The sequence below is a fragment of the Trichechus manatus genome, unplaced genomic scaffold (genome assembly GCF_000243295.1).
Source record: "Trichechus manatus latirostris isolate Lorelei unplaced genomic scaffold, TriManLat1.0 scaffold00002, whole genome shotgun sequence".
Classification (NCBI taxonomy): Eukaryota; Metazoa; Chordata; class Mammalia; order Sirenia; family Trichechidae; genus Trichechus; species Trichechus manatus.
Window position 1 is genome coordinate 3,811,021 of NW_004443938.1, and position 24,134 is coordinate 3,835,154.

The window sequence follows — 24,134 nt, forward strand, 5'->3', positions numbered from 1 at the left end:
TAGGCTGTCCTGATGGAAGAACTGTCTCCTGAGCATTCCTGAGCCTGAGTTGTAACCTGTTACTTTCCAAACAAAACCCTGTAATCGTGAATATTATCTGTGAGTTCTGTGTGACCATTGCAATGAATTATTGAACTCAGCAGAGAAGTAGAGAGTGCTGTGGGAGGGACAGCTGGTGTCAGAATTGGTAAAGATGGCAGAGACAGGAGGCACATCTGACCTCTACCTCATAGGAATCAGCCTTGGGCCGTTGATCTTGATTCTCCGTCCACCTTGTGAAGTTACAGGAGGTCTGACACTGCCCCCAAGCTGTGTTTTTTTTTTTTAATTTTTTTCTAAAAGCTTCATAGTTTTACCTTTTATGTTTATTAGGTCTATGATTCTATTGTAAATTAATTTTTGTGTGTGGTGTGAGGTCGAGCCAAACTTTCTTTTATTTCCATTTGGATATCCAGTTATTTCAACACCATTTGTTGAAAGCATTGTCTTTTTTCTATTGAATTGCTTTGGAGTCTTTGTTGGAAATCAGGTAACTATATAAATCGTGGTCTATTATTGGCTTCTGTGTTCTAGTTTATCAATTTGTCAATCCATGTGCCTCTTCCACACTGTCTTGATTACTGTAGCATTATGTTGTTGTTATTAGGTGCCATCGAGTTGGTTCTGACTAATAGCGACACTGTGTACCACAGAACAAAACACTGCCAGGTCCTGCACCATCCTCGCAATTGTTGTTATGCTTGAGCCCATTGTTGCAGCCACTGTGTCAGTCCATCTCATTGAAGGTCTTCCTCTTTTTTGCTGACCCTCTACTTTACCAAGCATGATGTCCTTCTCCAGGGACTGATCCCTCCTGATAACGTGCAAAGTATGTGAGATGTAGTCTCGCCATCCTTGCTTCTAAGGAGCATTCTGGTTGTACATCTTCCAAGACAGATTTGTTCATTCTTTTGCAGTCCATATTATATTCCATATTCTTTGCCAACACCACAATTCAAAGACATCAATTCTTCTTCGGTCTCCCTTATTCATTGTCCGGCTCTCACATGCATATGAGGTGATTGAAAACATCATGGCTTGGGTCAGGCACATCTTAGTCTTAAAGGTGACATCTTTGCTTTTCAACACTTTAAAGAGGACTTTTGCAGCAGATTTGCCCAATGCAATGAGTCTTTTGATTTCTTGACTGCTGCTTCCATGGGTGTTGATTGTATATCCAAGTAAAATGAAATCCTTGACAACTACAATCTTTCTCCGTTTATCATGATGTTGTTTACTGGTCCAGTTGTGAGGATTTTTGTTTTCTTTATGCTGAGGTGTAATCCATACTGAAGGCTGTGGTCTTTGATCTTCATCAGTAAGTGCTTCAGGTCCTCTTCACTTTCAGCAAGCAAGGGTATATCATCTGCATGTCGCATTGTTAATAAATTGTTAATAACAACTTGTTAATAAGTTTTCTTCCAATCCTGATGCCCTGTACTTCATATAGTCCAGCTTCTTGGATTATTTGCTCAGCATACAGATTGAATAGGTATGATGAAAGGATATAATCCTGATTTACAACTTTCCTGATTTTAAACCATGCCATATCCCCTTGCTCTGTTCAAATGACTGCCTCTTGATCTACGTTCAAGTTCCTCATGAGCACAATTAAGTGTTCTGAAATCCTGTTCTTTGCAGTGTTATCCATAATTTGTTATGATCCACACGATCAAATGTCTTTGCACAGCCAATAAAACACAGGTAAATATCTTTCTGGTATTCTCTGCTTTCAGCCAGGATCCATCTGACATCAGCACTGATATCCCGGTTCCATGTCCTGTTCTGAATCTGGCTTGAATTTCTGGCAGTACCCTGTCAATATGCTAGCTGCAGCTGCTTTTGAATGATCTTCAGCAAAATTTTACTTGTGTGTAATATTAATGATATTGTTTGATAATTTCCGCATTCTGCTGGATCACCTTTCTTGGAAATAGGCATAAATATGGGTCTCTTTCAGTTGGTTGGCCAGGTTGCTGTCTTCCAAATTTCTTGGCATAGATGTGTAAGCACTTCCAGCACTGCATTCATTTGTTGAAACATCTCAGTTGGTGTTCCGTCAATTCCTGGAGCCTTGTTTTTCACCAATGCCGTCAGTACAGCTTGGACCTCCTCCTTCAGTACCATTGTTTCCTGATCATATGCTACCTCCTGAAATAGTTGAAGGTCGATCATTTTTTTTTTTGTGTGTGTGGTGACTCAAGGCTTGAATTTTTTCTTCAGTTCTTTCAGCTTGAGAAATGCCAAGCATGTTCTTCTTCCCTTTTGGTTTTCTATCTCCAGGTCTTTGCACATGTCATTATAATATTTTACTTTGTTTTGTTGAGCTGCCCTTTGAAATCTTCTATTCAGCTCTTTTACTTCATTATTTCTTCCTTTTGCTTTAGCTACTCAACATTCAAGAGCATGTTTCAGCATCTTTTCTGACATCCATTTTGGTCTTTTCTTTCTTTCCTGTCTTTTTAATGACCTCTTGCTTTCTTCATATATGATGACCTTAATGTCATTCCACAACTCGTCTGGTGTTCGGTTATTAGTGTTCAGCACATCAAATCTATTCTTGAGATGGTCTCTAAATAGTATCACAGCAACATGCAAACCCCCGCAGTATGACAAACTGACAGATGCATGGGGGTGTAGCTTTATAGTAAATCTTAAAGTCAGGTAGTTTAAGAACTTGTTTTTTCTCTTAAAGAATTTCTTTGAATATTCTAGGTGCTTTAAATTTCCATATAAATATTAAAATCAGCTTATCAATTCTTATCTTAAAAATCCACTGAGAGTTTTATTGCGATGATGTTGAATCATAGATCAACTTGGAAAGAATTGACATTTTAATATTGAGTCTTTCAGTCTTTGAATATAGTACATTTAAGTTTTAAAAATTTCTTTCACCAGTGTTTTGCAGTTTTCATTATAAAAGTCTCACATATATTTTGTTAAATTTATTCTTAAATATTTTGGCTTTTTTTTATTGGCTTTTGCTATTGTAAATAGAATTGTTTTAAATTTAATTTTCCAATTATTTACTACTCATATGTAAAAGCAAAATTAATATTTGTTTATTAACCCAATAATCTGGCATTGTGCTGAATTCACTTATTAGTTGTAGTAATAATTTCATAGATTCTTTAGGAATTTCTATGTAAACTATCATGTCATCTGCAAATAGAGACAACTTTTTTTCTCTTTTGTATTATGCCTTTTATTTCTTCATCTTGCCCTATTGCACTATCTAGAACAGCGAGAGCAGTGTTATATAAAAATGATTAGCTATGGCATCCTTGGATATTTGAATATGATGATTGATTTTAAAGTGTGAAAATAACCTTGCATTCCTGAGATGAATACTACTTGATAATGATGTATTCTTCCTTTCACATATGGTTTATTTATAGTTGCTAATATTTTGGCTTTTTAAGGCTGTTTTAAATGGAATTGATGCCTTTGAATCATGGTGTTGGTGAAGAATATTGAATATATCATGGACTGCCAGAATAACGAACAAGTCTGTCTTGGAAGAAGTACAGCCATGCTCCTTGGAAGTGGGGATGGAGAAACTTAGTCTCGTGTACTTATGACATGTTATCAGGAGGGACCAGTCCCTGGGGAAGGGCATCATGCTTGGTAAGGTAGATGGTCAGCAAAAGAGAGGAAGACCCTCAACGAGATGGATTGACACAATGGCTACAACAATGGGCTAAAACATAGCAACGATTGTGAGGATGGCACATGAATGGGCAGTATTTCATTGTGTTGTGCATAGTGTCACTATGAGTTAGAACCAACTCGAAGACACTATCAACAACAACAGCAACAATATTTTATTAAGGGAATTTGTATCTATGTTTACAAGGGTTAAAAAAAAATACAAAAAACCCATTGCCATCCAGTCGATTCTGACTCATAGCGACACTATAGGACACAGTAGAACTGCACCATAAGATTTCCAAGGAGTGGCTGGTCAATTCAAACTGCTGACCTTTTGGTTAACAGCTGTAGCACTTAACCACTGTGCCACCAAGACTCCTTACAAGGGTTATAGGTCTGTAATTTTCTGTTTTTGTTCCTGTAATATTATGGATACCATTGCGAAGAATGAGAATTCCAGAATACTTAATTGTGCTTATGAGGAGCCTGTACATAAGAGGCAGTCGTTTGAACAGAACAAGGAGATACTGCTGCGTTTTTTAAAGTCGGGAAAGGTGTGCGTCAGGGTTGTATCCTTTGACCATACTTACTCAATTTGTATGCTGAGTAAATAATACTCAATCTGTATGCTGAGTAAAGAATGTGGCATCAGGATTGGAGGAAGACTCATTAACAACCTGTGATATGCATATGATATAAGCTTGCTTGCGAAAGCAAAGAGGGCTTGAATCAGTTACTGATAAAGATTAAAGACAACAACCTTCAGTATGGATTGTACCTCTATATAAAGAAAAGAAAAATCCTCACAACTAAACCAATAAGCAAATCATGATAGATGGAGAAAAGATTGAAGTTGTCAAGGGTTTCATTTTACTTGGATCCACAATCAACACCCATGGAAGCAGTAGTCAAGAAATCAAATGACACATTGCATTAGGCAGAACTGTTGCAAAAGACTTGTTTTAAAGTGTTCAAAAGCAAAGATGTCACTTTAAGGACTAAGGTGCCCCTCACCCAAGCCATGATATTTTCAATCACCTCATATGCATGTGAAAGCTAGACAACGAATAAGGAAGACTGAAGAAGAACTGATGCCTTTAAATTATGGTGCTGGCGAAGAATATTGAACATACCATGGACTGCCAAAAGAATGAACAAATTTGTTTTGGAAGAAGTACAGCCAGAATGTTCATTAGAAGCAAGGATGATGAAAGTTTATCTCATACTTTGGATGTGTTATCAGGAGGGATCAGTCCCTGGAGAGGGTCAGTGAAAAAGAGGAAGACCATCAAAGAGATGGATTGACACAGTGGCTGCAACAATGGGCTCAAATGTAGCAACAATTGTGAGGATGGTGCAGGACCTGCAAGTGTTTCATTCTGTTGTACATAGGGTCACTATGATTTGGAAGTGACTCAACATCACATGACAACAACAACAATATCTGTCAGGTTTTGTATTAATGTTAGATTGCACTCATGAACTAAGTTGAATAGAGTTCCGGCTTCTATTTGCCGAAAGAGTTTGTGTGACATTCTAGGCCAGAAGAGTGAGAAAGTGGAGGTAAGCCATCAGATACAGGTGTGAAATTAAGTATAATACACTCAGATCATTTTCTAATGATTCTGAGTACATTGCAGGTTTAAGAGACCCACCCACTGCCGTAGAATGATTCTGACTCTTAGTGACCGTATAGGACAGGGTAGAACTGCTCCATAGTGTTTCCAAGGTTGTAAATCTTTACAGAAGCAGACTGCTACATCTTTCTCCCATGGAGCAGATTGTGGGTTCAAACCATCGACCTTTTGGTTGTCAGCCAAGCGCTTTAACCACTGGACCACCAGGGCTCCTTGGATTTAAGACAAGTAGCATGTGAATCTGCCCAGGGAGCAGGGCCTTGAATATACCTGTGCAGTCTATGCCCAGGACAGTGCTAGCTGCACCACTAACTTTATGTTGTTGTTGTCATTAGTTCCTGTCGAGTCCACTGCGACTCATGGTGACTCTTATGTATAACAATGAAATGTTGCCTCATCCTGCTCCATCTTCATGATTATTGGTGCGTTTGAGTTCATTGTTGTGGCTATTGTGTCAATCTACCTCATCGAGGGTTTCTCTTGTTTTCTCTGATCCTCCACTTTACCAACCATGATATCCTTTCTAATGATTGGTCCTTTTTGATGATGTGTCCAAAGTGAGTCAAAGTTTCACCATCCTCATTTGTAAGGAACATTCTAGTTGTTATTACTGACATTACATTCCAGAGGAATCATGTCTCCCAAGAGTTGTGCAGTGTTATACCTGCACAGCAGTACACAGTGGTGTGGGAATACTACAGGAAAACCTCAGAGAAGAGGAAAATTTTGAGGTAAGACTTGAGGGATGAGAAATCATTTGCCAACAATGATAGAATAATAAAACTTAGTATTTGTACAGTTAATTGTGACATATATTCATACATACATACACACACATACATACATACACATACATACACACATATATAAACGCTTTCACAGACATCAACATATTTCATTCCCACAACAGCTCAATGAAATTGATAAAAGTCAGAAGATTCTCAGCTCTCTACACGCAGCAAGCACATTAAACACACCATTGAGAACAACACTGTTTCAAGCCCAGTAGTCTCATTCTTCCCACTCATTTCAGATGACCCATGCTATTACCTCCCTGACTCTGGTCCACAGACCATCTTCCTGGAGGCTCTGGGCACGTCCTTGCTTCCTATGAATTTTGCGTTGCTTGTAGCTGAAAGGGGAGAAAGTCCTTCTGCAAGTCCTGAAGGTGTGGAAACCCACTGATTGTCCTGGGGTTGTGGTATGTAGACAGTTATTGTTGTTGATTATAGTACTGATACTCTTATGGATTGAATTGTGTCCTCAAAAAGATATGTTGAAGTCTTAACCCCTGGTACCTGTGAATGTGACCTTGTTTGGAAATAGGGTCTTGAAGATGTTATCAGTTAGGCTAACATGAGATCATACTGAGGTAGGGTGGGTCCTAATCCCATATAAGTGGTGTCCTTAGAAAAGAGAAGAGACACACAGACAGAAACAGAAGGAAGACGGCCACGTACAGATGGAGGGATAGGTTGATGTGATACATCTACATGCCAAGGAACGCCAAGGATCGCCAACCATCACCAGGAGCTAGAGGAGGCATGGGACAGATTCTCTCGGTGAGCCTCCAGAAGGAACCAACCCTGACAATACCTTGACTTTGGACTTCTAGCCTCCAAACTATGAGAGAATAAATTTCTGTTGTTTTGAGCCACCCAGCTTATGATACTTTGCCACGTAAGGCAGCTCTAGGAATCTCATACAAATACTCTTATTTCTGTTGACGAAACTGAGTCTTAGAGAAGAGAAGGCAGCAATCCAGGTCATTTGATGACTAAATAATGATGCCAGGCCTCGGGCTGAGGTCGTTTTCCTCCAAACCTTGTGTACTTTCCATAACTGGACTTAACATCTTTTGTTGGTTCACACTGTGGACACGTACCACTTGCTGAATCATCTCAGATGGTGCCCCCAGGCTTCACTATCTTTCTAATTCTTTCTTCGTCTCGTTTCACGATTATCCTGTAGCATTTTGCCCTGATCTGGTCCAAATGAATCTGGTTTATCTTATCCCTTTGAAAATGTTCCTCAAGGCTACACAGTAATGCAGATTTCTCTCTTCTCAAAAAACCCATGGCATTTAGGACACACTTCTTCCTACATTTTACTTAGTCACCTTGAGCTGCCTGTCCAGGTACTGTTTCCAAACTCTCAACTGCCTCCTCATTTCTCAGAGTGTAGCTCAGATGGTACTAGTTAATCACAACTAATGGAATAAGCATAAACAAGTCTATAATTTACCCAATTACTAATTTCTCAATTTTTGAAAATAATTTTTGGGCAGATGGCTCATTAAAATGTAGTAGAAAAACATCAAATTTTTACAGATGCATAATAAAATATATGGATAATGATTAAATTTCATGTTTAAAATAACTCACTCCTCCTAAATAGGAAAAAAGGTAGAAGTTTTTGTTTCTAAGCAAAAAGGGAAGGGAAGATTTCATGAATATCTTCATGTTAATGAAAATTTACATTTGTCTACCAGTTTCAAATTTTGTATTACTTTTGTTGTTGTTGTTAGGTGCCGTAGAGTTGGTTCCAACTCACAGTGACCGTTTGTATAACAGAACGAAACATTGCCCGGTCCTGCGCCGTCTTCATGATCACTGGTGTTAAAAAATGATTGTTGCAAATCTTTACTATTACTTTAAGATATTAGTTACAATTTTTAAATTTTATGTAAACAAATCTATTAGTATATTCCTTTGTGATTCATTCAATCTTTTTAATGCTTAAAAATTTATTTTTCCCTCCCAAATGTCCATCAGCAGACAAATAGACGAACAAAATGTGGTCTATATACACAATGGAATATTATTCAGCCATAAAAATAAGTGAAGTTCTGAAACATACTACAACCTGGATGAACCTTTAAAACATTCTGCTAAGTAAAATAAGACACAAAAGGACAAATACTGTGTGACTCCACTTATATAAAATATCTAGAATAGGCAAATTCATGGAGCCAGAAAGTGGCTTAGAGGTTGTCTGGGGCTGGGGGAGGGAGAGAAGAGGGAGTTATTGCTGAAGTGTATAGGGTTTCTGTTTGTGGTGATGAAAATGTTTTGGAAATAAATGCTGGGGATGGTTGTACAACATTGTAAACGTAATAAATGCTACCAAACTGTGCACTTAAAAATGGTTAAAATGGGAAATTTTATGTTCTCTCTCTATTTTTTACCAAAATCATTAAAAAAGAAAATAAAACATACTGCTATATTGTAAATCATTTGCATTTGGGATAAACAAAACTACAGGAAAAAAAGTTATTCCCCAACTAAGTCAGATAAATATTCAACTATATTCTTCTTATGATTTCATAAATATTTTAATTATCCCTAACTAATTTTGTGTTCTTGGGAAATGAGTTTTTAACTAATTTTTTTCCCAAATAGCCAGTTTCTTCCACAACAGCCATTAAAAACCTATCTCTTTGTAACTGGTACCAGGTCAGTCATTTTTCTATCACATTTTAAGTCCATATATATTTTCTGTAGTTATTAGTTAAACAATTCTCTTCCATTAATTCGTGTGGGTATTTTTGTTTCACCACCATACTGCTTTAATAATTGTACCTTTAGAATATATATTCTCTCTGATCTAGAAGATATTGTTCGTGTTCTTTCAGATAAAATTTTATCTATTTTCTTAAGTTATATATTACATTGGGGTTTTGGTTGTAGTTACAATAAAATTAACATTAATTTTGGTAGAATATACATGTTTAAATTTTTCAATTTTCCTAGCCAGAAGCTTGGTGTATTACCCAATATATTTAGGTCAATAAGTCAATCCTTTAATGCTCTCAAATCTGCTTCAAGAAAATAGACCAAAATGGAAAATATGTTTGGATTGAGAAGATCTTTCAGACCACTTTTAAAATCACTTACATAAGCAAAAGCTCGTTCTTCCTTTTTGTAATATTTTATTGTAGTATATATAATGAGACATAAAATTGTTCATACCCATTTACTTAGCAAGCCTACATTTTGGAATTTGCTGTAAGCATAGAACAAGAGCGTTATGCACATAGATGTTTCATGAAGCAAAATGTCCATCTAGGAGAATGGTTCCATAAAGTAAGGCATATCAACACGATGATGTTAATAGTTGCCATTGAGTCAGCTCTGACTCATCCGACCTTATGTATAACAAAATGAAACGTTGCCTTATCCTGTACCATCTTCATGATCGTTGGTATATTTGAGTCCATTGTTGTGTCTACCAGTCAGTCATTACCAACCGTGAAGTCCTTTTCTAGCGAATGGTCTTTCCTGATGACAAAGTAAGCAAGACCAAGTCTCACCATCTTCACTTCTGAGGAACATTCTGGCAGTATTTCTTCTAAGACTGGTTTGTTCATTTTTTCTGGTAGTTCATGGTATAGTCACTATTCTTCGCCAACAGCGCAGTTTAGAATACATCAATTATTCTTTGGTTTTCTTTTTCCATTGTCCAGTTTTTGCATGCATATGAGGTGATTGAAAAGACCATGGCTTGGATCAGGTTTGCCTTAGTTCTCAAAGTGGCATCTTTGCTTTTTAAAACTTTGTTGTTGTTAGATGCTGTCAAGTCGGTTCCGACTCATAGTGACCCCATGTACAACAGAACAAAACACTGCCCGGTCCTGCACCATCCTCACAATTGTTATGCTTGAGCCCATTGTTGGAGCCACTGTGTCAGTCCATCTCATTGAGGATCTTCCTCTTTTTTGCTGACACTCTGCTTTACCAAGCATGATGTCCTTCTCCAGGGGCTGGTCCCTCCTGATAACACATCCAAAGTATGTGAGACAAAATCTCACCATCCTCCCTTCTAAGGAGTGTTCTGGCTGTACTTCTTCCAAGACAGATTTGTTTGTTCTTCTGGCAGTCCATGGTATAGTCAATATTATTTGCCAACACCATAATTTAAAGACATCAATTCTTCTTTGTTCTTCCTTATTCATTGTCCAGATTTTTCATGCATAGGAGGCGATTAAAAACACCATGGCTTGGGTCAGGGGCACCTTAGTCCTTAAAGCGACAACTTTGCTTTAAAACTTTAAAGAGGTCTTTTGCAGCATATTTTCCCAATGCAATATGTCGTTTGATTTCTTGACTGCTGCTTCCCTGGACATTGATTATTGATCCAAGTGTAATGAAATCGTTGACAACTTAACTGATATAAGATAGCATATAGAAATTTAAAATAATTTTCAGGACTATAATAATGTGAGTTAAACATCTTTCTGGTATTCTCTACTTTCAGCTGAGATCCATCTGACATCAGCAATGATATCCCTTGTTTCACATCCTCTTGCAAATCTGGCTTGAACTTATGGCAGTTCCCTGTTGATGTACAGCTGCAGCCACTTTTGAATTACATTCAGCAAAATTTTGCTAGCATATGATGTTAATGATATTGTTCAGTAATTTCTACATTCTGTTTGATCGCCTTTCTTTTGAATGGGTACAAATATGGATCTTTTCCAGTTGGTTAGCCACGTAACTGTCTTCCAGATTTCTTGACGTAAACACTTCCAGTATTGTAAGCACTTCGAGTATTTCATCTGTTTGTTGAAACATCTCAACTGGTATTTCATCAGTTCCTGAAGCCTTGTTTTTCACCAATGCTTTCAGTGCAGCTTGGACTTCTTCCTTCAATACCATTGGTTCTTGGTCATATGCTACCTCCTGAAATGGTTGAATGTTGAGCAATTCTTTTTGTTATAATGACTCTGTGTGTTCCTTCCATTGAATATACCATGGACTTCCAGAAGAGTGTACAGCCAGAACGCTTCTTAAAAGTGAGGATGATGAGACTTTGTCTCATTTACTTCAGACATGTCATCGGGAGGGACCAGTCTCTGGAGAAGGGCATCATGCTTGGTAAAGTGGAGGGTCAGTGAAAAAGAGGAAGACCTTCAATTAGATGGATTGGCACAATGGCTGCAACGATGGGCTCAAACATAGTAATAATTTTGACGATGACACAGGACTGGTCAGTGTTTTGTTCTGTTGTACATAGAGTCACTATGAGTCAGAACTGATTTGACAGCACCTAACAACAACAAATAATGTGAGAAAATGTTTATAATAATACTGTTTTGAAGAATGACTACAAAATGGTACATTCATTGGCAGCACTTTCTCTGTATGGCTTCTACTTCTTTTGTTTTTGCTCACTCTATTCCAGCCAAATTCACCTCCCAATTTGCACTGGCCAAATATCCTCCCACCTCAGCCTTTGCACTTGCTGACCCCTCCCTGGGATGCTTTACACCCAGATAGCCACTTGACAACATTCCTTCACCATCGTTTAGTCTTTGCTCAAATTATCTTCTCAGTGTGGTCTCCCTCACTGCCCTATTTAAAAATTCAACCCCCTGCCTGGCATTCCTTATTCACCTTCCCTGATTTATTTTGTCTCCAGATATATTATTTGTCATCATCATGTGACATATGACATATTACTAATTTATTTGTTTATTGTCAGTCTCCTCCAACTAAAACATAACATGCACAGGGATTTTTGTCAGTTTTGCTCAGTGTTTTATAGCAAGACAATGTGTCAAGGTACCTGGGCATGGAAACAAGCACTGAACTGACAGGCAATATACAAAAGTTTAAAATCATAGAGGATTTATCAGCATTACTTTATTATTTTTTTTATTTTGTCTATATCAGCTTGTCAATAACTATTAAAAGATGCTGCCTTAGTTACCTAGTTCTGCTATAACAGAAATACCACAAGTGGATGGCTTTAACAAACAAAAGTTTATTCTCTAACAGTCTAGTTGGCTAGAAATCTGAATTCGGGGTGTCAGCTCCAGAGGAAGGCTTTCTCTCTCTTTGTTGGCTCTGGAGGAAGATCCTTGTCATCAATCTTCCCATGGTCTAGGAGCTTCTCTGCACAGGGACCCCAGGTTCAAAGGACACGCTCTGCTCCTGGCACTACTTTCTTGGTGGTATGAGGTCCCACTGTCTCTCTGCTCCCTCCTCTCTTTTATATTTCAAAAGAGATACACTCAAGATACAACCTAATCTTGTAGATTGAGTTCTGCCTCATTAACATAACTGCCTCTAATCCTGCCTCATTAACATCATAGAGATAGGATTTACAACACATAGGAAAATCACATCAGGTGACAAAATGGTGGACAATCACACAATACTGGGAATCATGGCCTAGCCAAGCTGACATATTTTTGGGGGGACACAATTCAATCCATAACAGATGCTATCTTGGCTCTTGCTAGAAGCAGCTTTGCCCACCCATCTTTATTAGTTACTGATAAAATCTAATAGATTAAGAAAAATAATTGGGTGGAGAGGCAGAGGTTGCCTGGAAAAGGCTACAGTTCTGACTAATTTCTTAAGAGCAGTCTCAGAAAGTCGGAGAAGGCCCTGCCTCCCTTGGATAAGGTTGAGGAGATGGGGATGCACCTTCTCCATTTGAATAGTGGGAAAACACTCAACTGTGCCTTCTTCCTCTCTGCCCTCACACCCAGGATTAGGACGAGAGGATCTCTGGTTTAACTGGAGTGGAGGCCATCCCTTGGTACCACCAGTTACCCCTAGAATAGTGCTCCCCTGCATATTCATACTGCATATCTTCTGAGGTCTGATAATTTTGTGCTGGCTGGGGTGACACAAATGGTTAATGCTTGGCAGCCAACTGAAAAGTTGGTGGTTCATGCCCGCCCAGAGTTGCCTTGGAAAATAGTCCTGTTGATCTACTTCTGGAAAGTCAGCCACTGACAACCCTTTGGAGCACAGTTCTACTCTGACCTCACATGGTGGGGTTGCCATGAGTCTGAGTCGACTTGATGGCAACTGGTTTCTTTGTTTGTTTTTTGCTTTTATGCTAGAGAGGAAAGACAAGAATAGGCATGCCAAGTCCTCACGTTGAGGCTGCATATAACAGCAGTGTCCAAGGAAACAATACTGAACAGACTCAAGCTGACCATCTGAGTCGTTTCTGCTTGTCTGTTTGGGCTTGCTTGGCATGATGGGCATCACATCTTACACCAGCCATTTCCCCAAAATCTACTCTAGCAGATCCTCAGTGACACATGATCTAGAGGTCAAAAAAAGAAAAAAGAAAAATCACTCCCCTCTATTCTGACTTTCAAAGAGTTTGCTTAAAAAACATTTCTTAAGAAAGAGCAAAGCTTTATGTTGATGAGAGAATCAACATCTGAAATTACAGAAACCTTCAAAAGCTGCAATCAGGAAACATCTATTTTTACTGAAGAAGAAAAGAGGGAAGCCAAGCCTTTCCCAGCTGACAGACGTGCTGTCTAGAAAATGCTGCAATCATCAGTGAGGAAGAAAAACATATTCACAACAGAAAACAAAAGCCTGCTTGTAAAGAAAATCAAACCAGAAAGAGAAGAAGAATCTGGATGAAATAAACAAATCAGAAAGCTATTTGGCTTGTTTTAAATAGCCAAGGCTTCAGTGTTTTTCTGTGAATGGAATCCAGGCCTGTGAAAACATACAAATGAAGTAAAATAGCTGGCACAATGTCCAAGTGTCCTGTCCCACGCACAAAGCTTCAAGTGGGTCCAGCTTCCTGGAACTGGCCAGTGAAAATTTGAGGGGTTGATTTGTTCACTGGGTCCATTTTAACTACACTGTGGATGCTCTGTGCTGGGAATCAAGTATAATAGTGAGGAAGAACAGCCAAAAGTAATTTTCATTCATTATCAAGGATGTTCTAGCTTTCCCTGGCTCCAGGATGTGATTTTATTATCCAAGAAGCTCATGAAGCCTGACCGCAGCAATGACCCTTCATTACTGGACGAAACGCAGCCCATGAGTTCAGGTATGCACAGGGGGTCACAATTCTGCTCTTTAAACCAAATGAATTCTGAGATGGAGTTCCAGCCATCCTAGACAGATGCCCAGGGAACTGTACCCTTGCAGACCTCCTTACTCCAGGAACCCAGTGACCACACAGCACTGGGTGCATCCTAATCACTTCTTGCACTGTCCACCTGGTCCCTTCAGGTGCAGCTGCCTCTTTGACCCTGCCCCCTGCTCCTGGCAGGGGGATCTTTGATGAGTGAGGTCCCAGCACCCTGTAGCCTGCCCCCTGAGGCTCCCCCTGAGGTCTCGCCCCCTCCCATTGCCTCTGACTGTCAGACCACAGACCCCCCACCCCAGTGGTCCAAACTGCAGGAAGGAGCCCCACTCTCTTCCTCCCTGCTGCCCCCAAAAAAACCACCAACACTTACCTAACTCCATGAGCCCAGATTTTTCCAGCTCCTTCTGCTTCTCCACCCCAAACACTCCCAGAGGCTAAGAAAGGCAGAGGGCCTAGCTCTGAGCTGGGTGTGGGGGCAGAAAGGGATGGCAGCATAGAGGGCAAATGCGAGTTTATTTCAGTAGATTATCTGACACACGTCGTGTTCAGCTTCTAGCTTCCACCCTCCCTTGCTCTCCCAACAGAGGACAGGCCACTGCCCTCGCATGACCCTGGAGCTTCTAGGGGCAGCCGACCCACCCCATCCAAGCCAAAGCCAGTACTTTGGGGGGCTGGGTAGGGAACCAGATCTGGCTTCTCCCAAGACTTCCTCAGCATGAGGAATGCAATCAGGTGAACTGTTGTTGTTAGGTGCCGTTGAGTTGGTTCCGACTCATAGTGACCCTATGAACAACAGAACTGCACACTGCCTGGCCCTGCGCCATCCTCACAATCATTGTTATGTTTGAGCCCATAGTTGCAGCCACTGTGTCAATCCATCTTGTTGAGGGTCTTCCTCTTTTTTGCTGACCGTCTACTTTACCAAGCATGATGTCCTTCTCCAGGGACTAGTCCCTCCTGATAACATGCCCAAAGTAAATGAGACAAAATCTCTCCAGCTTCGCTTCTGAGGAGCATTCTGGCTGTACTTCCGGTGAACTAACTTCTGAAAAAAATACTATCAAGAAATAAATAACTGGTAATATATCCTTACAGGAAGTACATCTCACTTCATTCCACAACTTAGTTTGAGAATTCAAGTTTAGGTTGAAATATCCACAAGAAATAGCCTAGTAATATTAGAGGTGTATTGATATTTGAAAAAAAAATTCATTCTCTGATGATCACAAGAGCTCTCATTAACATGCTCAATATTCTCTTATAGAATTTTAACTTAAGCTAGGGGAAAAAATCCCCACCTTTTCTTCCCGTAAAATGCTTTGGCAAAATCAATAATCAATGCATTCATACCAAGAGATAGATTCCCTTGAGTCCTAGCCACTGTTTTTCTGCCCTACATCTACCCCCCTCAGCCCTCCAAAGCCTCAAATATTCCTTTATTTGACAAAGACTTGTGGAAAGACTACATATGAGCTGAACACTATGCTGGACTCCGGTGAGTCACCAGGGAGGTCAATAAGAGGATGATTGGAAAACTCAGTCAACAGGGTAGAGAGTACTGAAAGATTCTGTAATCTTTATGTTTTCCAGGAAATCAATGGGTCACCATCATATGCATACACACGTGCACACACACACTTTTGGTTTTGCTGAGACCTTAGCAACTAATCAATTATCATTTATTAAGCACTGTGTGTTCAACACTGCATTGGGTGCCTTGAAGAGCGCAGAATAGACTGTCCTCCAGGATTTATAAAGACATTCTTTGTGTCAATAAACATTACTGCTGCTCATGAAGGAGGGGCAGGGATGGGAGGGTGTGCAGGTGCTCACCCAGGAAACACCTTCGGTTCTGTGCTCAGGTAAGAGCTGCCATTAGGTCCATGACTAACGTGACCCTGGGCCAGGCCAGTCTTTCAGCGAGTGCTTTCTCACTGTCTAGCAGACTTCCTGACATCCTAGCCTGCAAAGGACTTCTTTGGCTCTTTTTGCTACCTAGAAATACCTGCTTCTGTTGTTAGCTAAGGAGCCCTGGTGGTGCAGTGGTCAGATGCTCGGCTGCTAACCAAAAGGTTGGAGATTTGAACCCACCCAGCAGCTCTGCAAGAGAAAGACCTGGCAATCTGTTTCTGTAAAGATTGCGGGCTTAGGAACCCTATGGGGCAGATCTACTCTGTTCTGTAGGGATGCTGTAGTCGAAATCGATTCAACGGCAACTGATTTTTTTTTTTCAGGGTTGTTAGCTACCACCCCACACCTGTCTATGCCTCCTGATTGACCTTTTCTGGTGATAGAATGTTAGCTGTTAGCACATGCTCTTCAGGTCCATCGGGGCAAATGCAAATAAAGCACTTGGTTTGTTGTGGTGGTGGTCTTCCAGCCTTCTTAGCTTGTTATGCTAAGGGTTAGCTTTCCATGGTTTTGCTTTGTATAATTCTTTTCATATCTCAAGATTGATTCAGAAATGGTTATCCCTATCATTTTTACTGTTCTAGTTCCTCCTTAAGTGAAGCACTTGAAAAAGTAAACCTGTTTTTCTTGCAAGATAGCATGTCAAGGTTAGCCGCTCCATTTTTTTCTTAACATTTTCCTAGCAGGGTAAGAAAGCATTAATTATTATTATTATTTTCTTTTTAAACCAGATGTAGAAATTAAAGAGAAGAGTATGAAAAAAAAAAAAAAAAAAAAAAAAAAAACCTAGCCCAGGCAAGCAGATGATCCAGAGTGGGGCCTCTGATATCTGAGATCTGGGTGTCTTCTTGTAATTGGAAATTTGCATTTCCATTGGCAATTCTCTTTTCCTCTATTTTCTCTCTCACTTCTCTTTTATAAAAGAGAATTCCATAGCACTCTAGCTGTTAGTCTACAATTGTGAATATTTTAATATGCTTCAGATACTTTCACTAGGATTAGAGAGATATTTAACTCCATAGGTTATTAGGAAGATTCTTATACATACCATGTTTTTCATGATTGTTTGTACTCTAACAAAGTAACTACTGTAGTTTTGAGAATTTACAAAGTCCCATTTGTACCTGTGCTTAACTTTCTAATGTAAATAAAATTACAGCTCGGAGGAGTTCCAATTTCCTCTCAGTGTATAGTGAAGACAGAGCAGTCTTGCAAGCTTCACTATTTTTTTTCAGGTTTCTTTTTTTTAATTGTAGTAAATATATATGTAACAAAACATCTGCCATTTCAGTGTTCTTCACATGGACAGTCCAGTGACATTAAGTTATGTTCATCATGTTCAACCATCATTCTTATCTGTTCCCAAATTTTCCCATCACCCTAAACAGAAACTCAGTGTCCCCTAAGCATGGAGTCCTCCTTCCTCTTCCTCCCACCTGCCCTGGTAGCCACTAATAAATGCTGGTCTCTATATACTTGCCTGTTGTAGATATTCCATATAAGTGGGATCGCACAATATCTGTACTTTTATAACTAACTTATTTCACTCGGCATCATGTGTTCAGGGTTCATCCATGTAGCTTGTATCCACGTTGTAGCGTGTATCAGGACTACATTTCTCTTCACAGCTGAGCAATATTTCATTGTATGTATGCGCCACATTTATTTATCCATTTACCTGTTGATGGACATTTAGGTTGTTTCCACCTTTTGGTTATTGTGAATAGTGTTGCAGTGAGCATTGGTATCTGTTTTCGTTCCTGCTTTCAATTCTATTAGGCACATACCTAGGAGTGGAATTGCTGAACACTACTTATAGTCTTTGCCCTGGAACCCTGGTGGCGCAGTGGTTAAGTGTCTGGCTACTAACCAAAAGGTCGGCAGTTTGAATCCACCAGCCACTCCTTGCAGTTCTGCTCTGTCCTATAGGGTCGCTACTAGACAGAATTGACTCGATGGCAACGGGTTTTTATTTATAGTCTTTAGTCATTCTTATGTATATGTTTCTTTCTTCTCCCATTCTTAACCTGGTAACTGATGATCATTTCTTTTTTGTAAAGAGACCCAATCACTGTTGAAACTTACCAAATAAATAAAAAGCAGTAAGTCATTAGCCATAGGGAGGAAAGTGCATCACTGAGGCCGTCTTCCTGACTCATCAGTTGGAGCTGGGTTCTAACACTCATTTTGCTTCCCCTCCAGGCAAGCTACTCTGTCTCACTTTCTACAGCTTTCATAGACTGTTTAAAAAGAAAAGGCATTTTACGTGTTCGGGTAATAGATGTTGTGATGATTAAGGTTGTGTGTCAACTTGGCTGGGCCATGATGCTCAGTGGTTTGGCAGTTATGTAATGATATAGTTTGGCAGTTCTGTAATGATGTAGTTTGGCAGTTATGTAATGACGTAGTCATCATCCATGATGTAATGTGATGTGATCAGCCAATCAGTTGTAAAAGGAGTTTCCTTGGGGGTGTGGTCTGCATCCTATGTATATATGGACATTCTGGCAAATCTCACTTGCTCTGGATCCTGCATCTGGCTTGTCATCATCTGACCTCCAATTCTTGGGACTTGAGTCAGCTGCCTGCTGTATTGCCTGTCAATCTTGGGGTTTGTTGGCCTCCACAGCCTGTGAGCCAGCGGCCTGTTGTCTGACCGTCTAATCTTAGGTTTGTCAGCCCCTGCAGCTATAAGAGTCAGGAGAAGCCTCTAGCCTGACACCTAACCCACAGGTTTGGGACTTGCCAGTCTCTACAACCGTGTGAGCCATTTCATTGAGATAAATCGCTCTCTCTCTCTCTGTATCTATATATACTCTGTGTGCGTATATATATATATATATATATATATATACATATGCACTTATATATATATGCATATGCACTTCATGGTTTTGCTTCTCTAGACAACCCAATCTAAGATGTCAACATAAATACTTCTGTTTTTCAAAAGGAACTGAGTTTGTTCACAGGGAGCACTTTAAAAAAAAAAAACTAGAAATATGCTTATTTTTCCTTAAAAATCATTCTTGAAGGCCATGGCTACTTGTGAATTCTAGGAGAAATGCCTGGTATATACAATAAAACTCCTTTCAGATAAGATAGGACTTAGGGGAAATGGCAAATGCCTCATCTTCCAAATTGTATTTTATTCATCTTGTATTAGTTGAAGTGCTATATGATTAGGGTTATGAAAGCTGAAATAAATTTTAGAACAAGTATGTTTGGCTAAGACTAAATTAAATAAATCCCTGGAAATTGCTTAAATGACTATTACTAAATAGTATGCTGAATTAGGAAAGAGCACAGCTTGTCTTATAATCTATGCAGGACCAGCAAGGTAGTAAAACCTGTAGCCAGGAAGGCCAGTGAGCACCCTGTCGTTTTATAACATGGTAAATCTGAAGAAGATCAACTTCTGGGAAATGTTGTTGTTGTTGTTTTAGATGCTATCAAGTTGAGTCCATTGTTGTGGCTATTGTGTCGGTCCCTGTGTGGGTAAATGAGTGGATTGAAAAGGGAACACAGATGTGTCATTTTTACCTCCTTCTGTATTTTTGGGGTGTCGTTTCTCATCTTAAGGCTGAGATTCATGCAACTGAAGCCACGGCGTGTTTTTTCAGTGCTGTGTTTATCCTGGAGGTGGGATGCCTCCACAGCAGATAGAGTGGGTTGGTGGCCAGCTGGAAGGGAGCCACGATGTGTGCAGACGTGGTCATGGTGACTTTTCTTGCTGGTGAGATGGAATGATTACTTGGAGGATTGCAAGCAAAAGCTCCTTCTTTAAAATTTTCTCCTAGCTTATAATTTACTTTTCATAATAAAGACAGGCTGTTTACTCTGTCCTTGGCTTTTTTTTTCTCCCTCGTGAATCATGTCTTTGGAAGAGAAGCTGTTGTTATGGTTTAGTGTGTCACGACTCTGTTGTGTTAGAAATGGGACTTTGAGTCTGTCCTGCAAAAAGGGCTCTGCTTTGGATTCCGGTGACCCTCTGTGTCTTCCTGGACCAAGCTGCAGGATGTGAGTGTCTGCATTGGTGTCTCTTGGCCTCTTTGAACCAAGATGATACCCTTGTGCCGTGGCTGGCCCTACCACCAAAACCCACTGCAGTTGAGTTGATTCTGATTCACAGCAACACTAAAGGACTGCCCCATAGGGTCTCCAAGGAGTGGCTGGTGGATTTGAACTGCCAGCCTTCTGGTTAACAGCTGAGCTCTTAACCACCATGCCACCAGGGCCCCGTAGGAGGAGGCTATAAACAGAGCATCTTCATTCACCACTTTTATCCTAGACCCCTGATTCCTGGTCTTTGCAGAATTATAGCATTATAGTGCTTTTTGATTTATTGTCATATTTTCTCCTGATCCCCCCAATGGATTGCATGGATTTTGTCAAAATAATTTCATTTTGAGGTTTCTGGAATGGAAATACCAAGGCTGGGAATCCCTTCACTTGAAATTAGCAATTCTTTTACTTTTCCCAATTTCTTTGTAGACCTCAAGTTGAAAAACGGAACAGCCAAGGGTGAAACGTTCATTTTAAAAATGCCTATCACAGCTTATCATCTTAAGCATCAGATGACTCGGGTTTAGCTGGCCCTTTGCTCTTGGAGCAGGAAATGCTTTCCTATGCATCATTCTATTCCCGCATCCATTCTCCGAGGCAGATGGCAGCAGCTGTTGTTCTCTCCATCACTCAGACAGGAAAGCTGAGCTACAGACAGGCAGGTAGTGGGGGCAGCCGTGGGATGAGGGCCAGGTTTCCTGATCCCCACTCTGCCCTCGAGAAGATGGGGCTTTCATCTGGTCAATGGCTCCTTCCGTTCCTCCCTTCCTCCCTCTGTACTCATCTCCTGGGGCTGCTGTGACAAAGTCCCATAAACGACAGAGATTGAGCCTTCATGGTTCTGGAGGCAGGAAGTAAAATCAAGGTGTCAGCAGGGTCTTACTCCCTCCAAAGTCTCCAGGGGAGACTCCTTCCTTGTCTCTCCCAGCTCTTGGTGGTTGCCAGCAATGCTTGGCTTATAGATGCATTGCTCTCATCTCTATCTTCTGTGTCCCTTCTCTTCTTATAAGGTACCACTTGGATGGGAGGAGGACCCACCCCACTCCAGTACGACTTCATGTTACCTGATAGCATCTTCAAAGACCCTGTTTCCAAACAAAGTCACATTCACAGGTACAGGGGTTTAGAATTTGGACATATCTTTTTGGGAGACACAACTCAGAACACCCTCCCTCCTTTCTTTCTAAAAGAAAAGAGACAATTTTTAATGTTCAAGGGACAGTGGGCACATAACATCACTCTTAATTTCATTTGGCCAGGAGAGTAATGGCTTTTTCTAGGGCCTGGCTTTCAGTGAGTTTGGAGCCAATTCATACATCTTGTTTCACAATGATTGTGCAACTTGGGAATCTTGAAATGCTTCCCATTGCTTTTAGTCTGTAGAGTTTTGTTCATTAAAGACTCACTGTTTTTACTATTTTACGACTGCTATATCTTCTTGGAAATGGAAGCTTCTTAGGTGGATTTCTTGGAAACCCACTTTTCTAGGTGTTCCCCTTGGAAAAGTCGTTCAGGTTTTCTTGGGATTGAATTGAACACCCTTATCTCAGTGCACATAATTTGTTTGATCTTTCATTTGAATCTTGATCTTTTTAGGCATGTAAATGCAATCATTATTTCCTTTCAGAAAAATTGGTACCTTTTTCATCTAATTGTTCATCTTGTCTAATGAAAGCTTTATAAATGGGGCCAGTGTTTTCCCTCACCCCTGCCCCTTCTACCCAGCATGCCTATTACTCTGTCTTGGCAGTGGTAGCTGTGGAATTGCCATATGCTTAAAAACTTGGTGGAAAGATAACATATTGCTGTGGTTGTTTGGTTTGAAATAACAGTGATAGGTATTTCAAAAAGCAACAATGCAGAGTGAATTAGGCACGGAAATTCGAGTCCTGAGCCCCTGAGTTATATAACATCTTACCTCACTCTCTTGACCCACCCACCTTATTTTTCCAGGCTTTTGCTGCTTTATCTGTGAAATGGTTCAGTAATGTTCAGTCCATTTACTAGTGTCATGTTGCCTAGTTTAAAGATAGATACCGTGCTAAACCATGAACCGTATTTTCAGCAATTCCTAGACTACCCCTTATAATAGCTCTTTTGTGTTCAGTAATAGCTATCCGTGGGAAGATTTGTAGCCCAGAGCTTGGGTTTCATCAGGTGGATGGTGGTGGCGGTGTCTCCATGCCTCAGTGAAGTGTAGAAGGCCTGACTAGTCCCTTCCGAGGTTCCTGTCCTCCATTCTCCTTCCCCTTCAGTCTGCTCCATCTCAGGATATACTATACCAGTTGCCGTCGAGTTGACTCTGACTCACGGCGACCCCACATGTGTCAGAGTAGAACTGTGCTCCGTAGGGTTTTCGATAGCTGATTTGTCAAAAGTAGATCGCCAGACCGACCTTTCTTCCGAGGCTCCTCTGGGTGAACTCAGATCTCCAACCTTTCTGTTAGTAGCTGAGCATGTTAACCGTTTGCACCACTCAGCGACTTTAAACCCACAGTAAGGAATACCGTTTCATTTTCCCTGCCTGCTGCCTTCCTGGGGCCTATGTTTCCAGTCCTTCCAGTTAAAACATCTTGATGCCTCCTTAGCACTATTTTTTAGGTCAGTGATTTCTCTCACTTTATTACAGAGAAAGCATTTTATTTTATCTGTTATTAATTTGTGACCTTTTACATTATGCCCCAAATTACCTTATTATGGTTAACATATTGGAAACCTTCACCCTTCACTGTCAGTAGGGGGTGTCCAGTGAGAAGATGAATGATGTATTGATGTTAGTTTTATTCTGCATGGAATTGACTTTCAAGATCCTTCGCGGCCTCCTTTTATAGCAACATGAAGGTGCTGTCGGAAATCAGCACCGCGGACGAAGCCTTCTCTGTGGACTTGTGACTCTGTTCTTCTTGCTGTGCAATCCGAAGCATCTGCCATTGGGGCGCTGCTGTTTGGCTAGTGAACTGGATTTCTCCGTGATTTTCTAACTGTGAAGAAGACAAACGGAGGAGGCTGATGATTTTTGGAAGCAGAAGCTGTTTTCTTAGATACTATTTCAAAGCTAAAGACCTTTACTATAGAAATGAAAACACTCCAGAAGCAGCATTAAATTGTATTAGACTGTAACATTATTTCCCAAAAGAGGGAACCAAAATGCTTTCGGATGAGCATTCAGAAGTCCAGGAGATGAAAATTTTCACATGCATATGTCTCTTATCCTGACACAGAAATGGAGTAAGAAGGGACACACACACACACACAAAAAAAAAAAAAAACAGAAAGAAAATAAAGGAGGGCAACTTTGCCTGGTGAAACTGTCTGCAGAGTTCTCCAAGCGCTGAGCTCTGGGTGCCCTCACTCGAGTTGGTCGTCCTGGGACTTCACTCCCAGCCCTGCCGCAGGGCTGTGGATTTGGGGCAAGTTTCAGTCGCTGCTGGTGCCAACGGTTTGGCTGCTAACAAAAAAGACAGAGGTTTGAGTCCAGCCAGAGGTGCCTTGGAAGAAAGTCGTGGCGATCTACTTCCAAAAAAATCAGCCATTGAAAACCTTGTGGAGCACAGCTCTACTCTGACACGTCACGGGCTTGTCGAGTCCAGATCCACTCCAAAGCAACTGGTTCCTTCTCCCTGAGCCTCAGAGTTTTCTCATCTATGAAATGGGGTCATAATACCCACCTGGGACAGAAAATTAAGGGGAATAATGTGCAGGCGGCACCCAGTACTCTCCTGGGAACTTGATAAACAGTTGATATCATATGGTTTGAATTAATATCTCTCCCTACCCCAAAAAAATCCCTGACCTGACTTCAGCATGCAGGGGCTTGAAGGGCCCGATTTCTTCCCGTTCTCTCCAGGCTGCAGCCTAGCGCACAGCAGGGCCGGGAGGCTGGTCCTCCTCTCCAAGGGGCTGCCCGCCTGACCCCCGCGGCTCGCTCCCCTTTCCCTTTCTCTGGCTGTGTTTCCTTTACACCTGGGGGCT